We start from the raw sequence: 7,519 nt of genomic DNA, 5'->3' as shown, positions 1-7,519 counted from the left end.
TGATTGCAATGATTATTTTGCATTGCTGTGATCTAACAAAAAATGTTGGTCAATTAAGCTGCCCTAACAGTAGCACCAAAAAAAGCTGTTTGTCACTAGTTTTTGAGTGCTATGATCCTTTCATAAGGTCAGAGCAGAATGAGATTAAGGGGCCCTTTTACTCCTCTACTCCACTCCATTCCACTCCCTTGAAATTTGGCCATCCCTGTGGGGGTGGGGGCAGTATGCAGGTCCCTGGGGGGGGAGGTATGTGTGCATCAGCAGAGGCATAAAAAAGGCGTGGACGTCGTTTTTTCAAACATTTTGGACGTCCTCAACTGCCCCCCCCTCCACACAGGGACGGTCAAATTTCAAGGGAGTGGAGTGAGTGGCATGGCGTGGAGGAGTGGCCTAGTGGTTAGAGCACTGGTCTTGCCATTCAGAGGTGGCCAGTTCAAATCCCACTGCTTCTACTTGTGATCCAAATAAATAAAGGGGGTGTCAGAAGCATAGCAGGCATGGAGGACATCCTCAACTGCCATCGCAGGGACAGAGTCATAGCGAAGGACATCCTTCACCCATACTCTAAAAAGAAAAGACAAAAGTTTTTAAAGTTGGTTTTTTTCGGGGTGGGAGGTGGTTAGTGACCACTGCATGCCTTTTTCCATTCAGTTAGTGCATCAGTTAGTCCACTGCAGTGCCCCCTAGGGTGCTCAGTTGGTGTCCTGGCATGTCAGGGGGACCAGTGCACTACGAATGCTGACTCCTCCCATGACCAAATGACTTGGATTTGGTCATTTTTGAGATGGGCGTCCTCAGTTTCCATTATCGCCGAAAACTGGGGACGACCATCTCTAAGATCGACCTAAATGTTAAGATTTGTGCGTCCCCGACCGTATTATCGAAACGAAAGATGGACGCCCTTCTTGTTTCGATAATATGGGTTTCCATGGCCCTTCGCGGGGACATCCTGCGAGGACACCCTCTGGAAAACTTGGGTGCCCCGTTCGATTATGCCCCTCAGAGTCTTTCAACATGCTAACCAACTGCAGAATATAGATGCCATGGTGCTTCCAGCCCTGAGTGTGCAGTGCGATGAGGTCATAAGCACATAAGCACTGCCATACTGGGAAAAGACCAAGGGTCCATCAAGCCCAGCATCCTGTCTCTGACAGTGGCCAATCCAGGCTTCAAGAACCCGGCAACCCCCCTCCCAAAAAAAAAATATTAATAATGTTCAATGGATTTTTCCCTCAGGAATCTGTCCAAACCCCCTTTAAATTCCGTAAGGCCAGCTGCTGTCACTACATTCTCCGGCAACGAGTTCCAGAGTCTAACTACACACTGAGTAAAGAAAAACTTTCTCCTATTTGTTTTAAATCTACCATAATCTAGCTTCATCTTGTGTCCCCTGGTTTTGTTGTTTGAAAGTGTAAACAAATGCTTCACATCTGTCTGCTCTACTCCACTCATTATCTTGTAGACTTCTATCATATCACCCCTCAGCCGCCTTTTCTCCAAGCTGAAGAGCCCTAACCTTCTCAGCCTTTCCTCATAGGGAAGTCGTTCCATTCCCTTTATCATTTTCGTCGCCCTTCTCTGCACCTTTTCTAATTCCTTTATATCTTTTTTTAGATGCGGCGACCAGTCGCACCATGGAGTGATACAACGGCATTATAACATCCTCGTGTTTGTTTTCCATCTCTTTCCTGATAATACTCAACATTCTGTGCGCTTTCTTAGCGCAGCAGCACACTGGGCAGACGTTTTTAACGTCTTATCAACGATGACTCCCAGATCCCTTTCTAGGTCCGTAACTCCTAACGCGGAACCTTGCATGACATAGCTGTAATTCGGGTTCCTCTTACCCACATGCATCACTTTGCACTTGTCAACATTGAACTTCATCTGCCACTTGGATACCCAATCCCCCAGTCTCGCGAGGTCCTCCTGTAATCTTTCACACTCCTGCGACTTGACGACCCTGAATAATTTTGTGTCATCTGCGAATTTAATTACCTCACTAGTTATTCCCATCTCTAGGTCATTTATAAATATGTTAAAAAGCAGCGGTCCCAACACAGACCCCTGCGGGACCCCACTAACTACCCTTCTCCACTGAGAATACTGACCATTCAACCCTACTCTTTGCTTCCTATCTTTCAACCAGCTCTTAATCCATAGTAATACCCTACCTCCGATCCCATGACTCTCCTGGCTTTCCTCAGAGAAGAAAGGTTGTTTACCTATTAAAGCAGCAGGATATCAGTCCTTACAAAACCCAGCCACTTGCCCTAGGAGTTAGCTCTTTCTAGTAATAGCTAGAAAGAGTCCAAACAGTTCTGATTTGTTCTGTTTCCTGTGTCATTTGCTGCATCATTTGTTTAGTGTTTTCATTTTCCTTTAGGGATCAATGTCATTAAGCGTGTGCACTCTTTCAGTAGAGTGCATACTCTGTACACATGCGGAATTGGTGTGCATTTGCAACAGAACTTTGTGGAATTTTATCTGCCACTGCCACAGTATCTGCCTGCCTGCTGCCAATGTCCAGTGCCTACCCAGTGTGCAGCCTACCACTGCTGGTGCCCACCAAGTGTGAAGAGCTACTGAATGTCCTCCTGCTGGACACTTTAAAACTTAAAGCTAAGCCACGTAAACCCCACATTCTCCACAACCTGCAGAAGTTGGTCATCTAAAGCAGTCATTTTACTTATGTACCATGTAATCACTTTGGATGCAGGGGGACACCATCCCATTTCCTCCACTGTAGCCTTACTCTGTGTCCGAGGTATGGTCTGTATTGTAACTGCTGGCAGGGGCTGGGGATGGAGGTTAATAATAGAGTCACTGCTATTAGACCCTACTCTTTTCTGCTGTTCTTTCCTGCTACGGCTATATCATTCCTCAAAGCAACAGCTTTATGTTGCATTTTAAATGCAAAAGATGGCCGACAGATAGGATGCGCTGTGAGGAGCTCCTCCGGACACCACTGGAGAACTCCAAACCAACGACTACAGCCGGCGACCATCCGATCTAATTGGGGAGAAGAGCAGCGTACAGACAGCGGACCGGAGCAGTTCGAAAACGGTACCGCAGACACCCCCCCCCCCCCGAGTCAAGCTCGCAGGACCATGGAGAGCTTGCCTGGCGGACACTGCACACTTTGGAGCCCAAGTTTCCGGGCGAACAGTGGAGCAGGGGAGGCCGGTGATCACGAGGCACGCGAGCAGCCTGCCGAGAGGGCCACCATCGGCGCCCATTGCCCAAGCGGAGAACGGCCCGGAAGGGGCCTGGGGTGCAGCGCGAAGCCTAAAGTGCTTTGGCCTGCCCGAAGCGCCCACGTTTACCACCCGGCCTCATGGGTTGAACAGCGGCAACTGTGAAGGCCGAATTACCCTCGGCTGGACCAACCACGAGGAGGCGGTGACCCGTTGACCAGATTGAGGAATAGACGCGTGGAAAAGTCAAGCCGGAACCGAACACCCTTGTTCGGATCCCAAACCGGAGTGGCCCTAGGGGAGGAGACCGCCCACAAGCCAGGCCGGAACACAACCCGAAACACCACGGGCTTGATTCTCTCACTGACCAGCGAGACGACCGGTTGGAGATCAAGGCAGCGGAAAGCAGGGAAGTGATTTTGATTGCTGCCTCCACAGCTCTTTCAGCGCCTCAGTGCCATGCCGAGGACCCACACAGATGCGACCTGCTTGCATGGTCGAGCCGAAGCCAGATCGGGTGAGTGGACTTTCCAACCAGGACTAGCCCATACCATCGATCCAGAGACTCGATGAGAGCTGCCGTCGTTAGGCTGCCTGCGATTTCGCTTGCTTTGATTTGTTTGTTTGTTTTGTTTTGTGTGCATTGGAGATAACGGCTAAATAGAGCAATGTAAACAGAAAGATCCAGAACTGCCTTCCTGTTTAAAACCCGATGAGAGCTGCTACCACCAGACAACCTGCCATTTTGCTTGTTTGTTTTATTTTGTTTTGTTTTCATTCTGTTTTGTTTTATTTTGCTAAAATGAATTAGATAGGCTGTTGTGAGTTTGTTTGCCTGCTTTATTTTGCTCTATTGCTTTGATCGCTCTTTAAGCATTAGATGCATTATACTAGTCCGAATTATGCCATAGTTAAGAACTACAACACGGATTATAAGTGAGAATCTTATCTTGTCCTATCTTAATATGCTTAAATGTTAATATTGCTAATGTCATCACTGATTGATGATAAGACTGCTCAATGTAGATAACGCTTATAACTACATCTACTCACCACTTATTTGTTAATAATGTTTGATGTGGACATTGCCAATACTGACACTGCCTAACGTTCATACAAAATTTCATTCACTAATTCCCTCAAGCACAACCAAGCATTACGAACCACAACCAACCTGAACACCAACAAACTACTCATGATAATTTACTTCCTCCCCCTAATCCATCATGCATGGACCACCCCCAATCTAAACAACAATCTACCCACAATACACAAACCCTATAGACAACCTATTTACCACTCATCAGACCAAAAGAACAACAATCAACTAAAAGGAAGAACAAATACACACGGACATAACCAACAGGAAAGGAAAAAAGGAAACAACAAAACCAGACACCAAGAAAACAGGCAATTAATAAAAATCAACACATCTAAGCCCCAAACTGAGCCTTACCATTCAGTCCAAATAGGGTACGTAAAAGCCAGATCAGTAGTAAACAAAACAGAGACTATAACAGGCTGGATTACTACAGACAACCTTGACCTTCTATTCATTACTGAAACCTGGATCCATGACCTTAAAGACCCCATAATCCTAGATCTATGCCCACCAGGATTCAAAATTACCCACTGGATAAGAAACGGAAAAAGAGGAGGTGGAATAGCCATAATTTACAAATCCGAATTCACCATCACAACCACAGCTGAATCCATCCTACCACAACTGGAAAGTGCCTCGGTAAGAATCAGTCACCCAAACTTCCAGGAACACCTCAACGCAATCCTACTCTACAGACCGCCAGGCAACTGGCAAGACTCCCAAACACACTTTATGGACTTCATCTCGAACATTTGTATTTCTACCTCAAACCTTATCATAACAGGAGATATCAACCTGCACCTTGAAGATCTTACCTCAACAAACACCCAAGAATGCTAAGAGTTCCTACAAATATGGGATCTTCATGTACCAAATACACAACCGAAACACATAAAATGACACACACTAGACATTATCACACACAAATTCGATCCAAACTCAAACCTTTTACTAATAGATATAAGATGGACACCCGCACCGTGGTCAGACCACTATAAAGCATAGATCTCCTTCCAATGGCGAACGAAAGACACAATTAATAAACAAGAACGAAAAACCTACACCACGAGAGGAAAAATAGACCCGGTAATATTCTGGCAACAGATCTACCAGAACGGATGGACAACAAAAGCAGACACAAACCAATTCCTCCAAGAATGGGACAATAGATGCAGAACAATACTAGACAACAATGCCCCAATTCAAACCAGAACCTCACACAGGAAGAAATCAACACCATGGTTCACCGAAGAACTGAAAAAACTCAAAACACAAGTCAGAAGGTCAGAGCATGCGTGGAATAAAAAGAAAGATGACCCAACACTTAACGCCTGGAAACAACTTCAAAGAAAATATAAGTACACCATAAGGCAAACCAAAATATTATTTTATAAAAATGAAATTGGACCGAACTACAAGGACACACACAAACTCTTCCAACTCGTGAACAAACTACTAGATACCACATCAATCACAACCAATAACAAAGACACACCAGAAGCAGACAATCTCGCGAAATACTTCAATGAGAAAATCGTACAACTGTGACTTAAAATACCAGTCAGCACCACCCATTATGCCGCACTGCTTGACTGTCTAGATCCAGACCCAGATGTAAATCCAGCAGACAGAACCTGGACCAATATCGAGATATTATCGGAGGATCTTATCTCCCAAACGCTCAAAAGATTTGCCAAATCTCATTGCAAATTAGATATATGCCCAAACAACTTTATGACATCTGCCCTTCATCAATTTATAATAGACCTCACGAATCACATAAACTATATGCTACAAACTGAACTCTTCCTGAAGGAAAGAGGAAACATTCTACTCACTCCTAAACCCAAAGATGCAAAGAAGAGTGCCAGTGAACTAACCAACTACAGACCAGTAGCATCCATACCTTTAATAACCAAACTAACGGAAGGGATGGTAACCAAACAACTCACAAACTACTTAAACAAATTCTCAATACTACACGACTCCCAGTCAGGATTTCGGTCTAACCACAGCATGAACAAATTTAAACAATTGATTGCAACTGGCAAGAACATACTACTGCTACAATTTGACATGTCTAGCGCCTTCGATATGGTTGGTCATGGAATACTATTACATATCCTCGAGTATTTCGGAATTGGAGGAAATGTTCTCAACTGGTTCAAAGGGTTCCTAACCACATGATCATACCAAGTGACATCTAATTCAACTACATCAGCTACATGGATACCTGAATGCGGAGTTCCACAGGGATCCCCCCTCTCACCGACTCTATTCAACTTAATGATGATACCCTTGGCGAAACTACTATCAAACCAGAACCTTAATCCATACATATATGCAGACGACGTAACGATCTACATTCCATTCAAACAAGATCTAAAGGAAATGTCCAATGACATCAACCAAAGCCTACATATCATGCACACATGGGCGGATGCATTCAAGCTGAAACTCAATGCAGAAAAAACCCAATGCCTAATACCTCACAACACAATACGAGCAAATTCACCACCATTGACACACCAAAACTGAATCTCCCAATTTCGGACACCCTAAAAATTCTTGGAGTTACCATCGATCGACACCTAACACTTGAGAGTCACGTGAAAAACACAACCAAGAAGATGTTCCATTCAAATTGGAAATTAAAAAGAGTAAGACCTTTCTTCCCAAGAATCTTCTTCCGCAACCTGGTACAATCAATGGTACTCAGCCATCTAGATTACTGCAATGCACTCTAAGCTGGCTGCAAAGAGCAAATAATCAGGAAACTTCAGACAGCTCAGAACACTGCAGCTAGACTCATATTTGGTAAAACAAAATACGAAAGTGCTAAACCCCTACGAAAAAAGATGCACTGGCTCCCACTCAAAGAACGTATTACGTTCAAAATATGCACCCTAGTTCATAACATTATTCAAGGAGACGCACCAGCCTACATGTCAGATCTGATAGACCTACCACCCAGGAATGCTAAAAAATCATCCCGTACATTCCTGAATCTTCACTTCCCAAACTGTAAAGGTCTCAAACACAAACTAACCATGCGTCAACCTTTTCCTACCTGAGCACACAATTCTGGAATGCGCTGCAGTGCAATTTAAAAACGATCTATGAACTAGCTTACTTCCGAATTCTACTGAAGACTCATCTCTTTAACAAGGCATACAACAATGATCAACAAATATGAACTCCTCTACACATTTCCAGAACT

The sequence above is a fragment of the Microcaecilia unicolor genome, chromosome 2, assembly GCF_901765095.1.
Source record: "Microcaecilia unicolor chromosome 2, aMicUni1.1, whole genome shotgun sequence".
NCBI classification, from domain to species: Eukaryota; Metazoa; Chordata; class Amphibia; order Gymnophiona; family Siphonopidae; genus Microcaecilia; species Microcaecilia unicolor.
The sequence above is the reverse complement of the archived record's forward strand: the minus strand, read 5'-3'. Positions refer to the sequence as shown.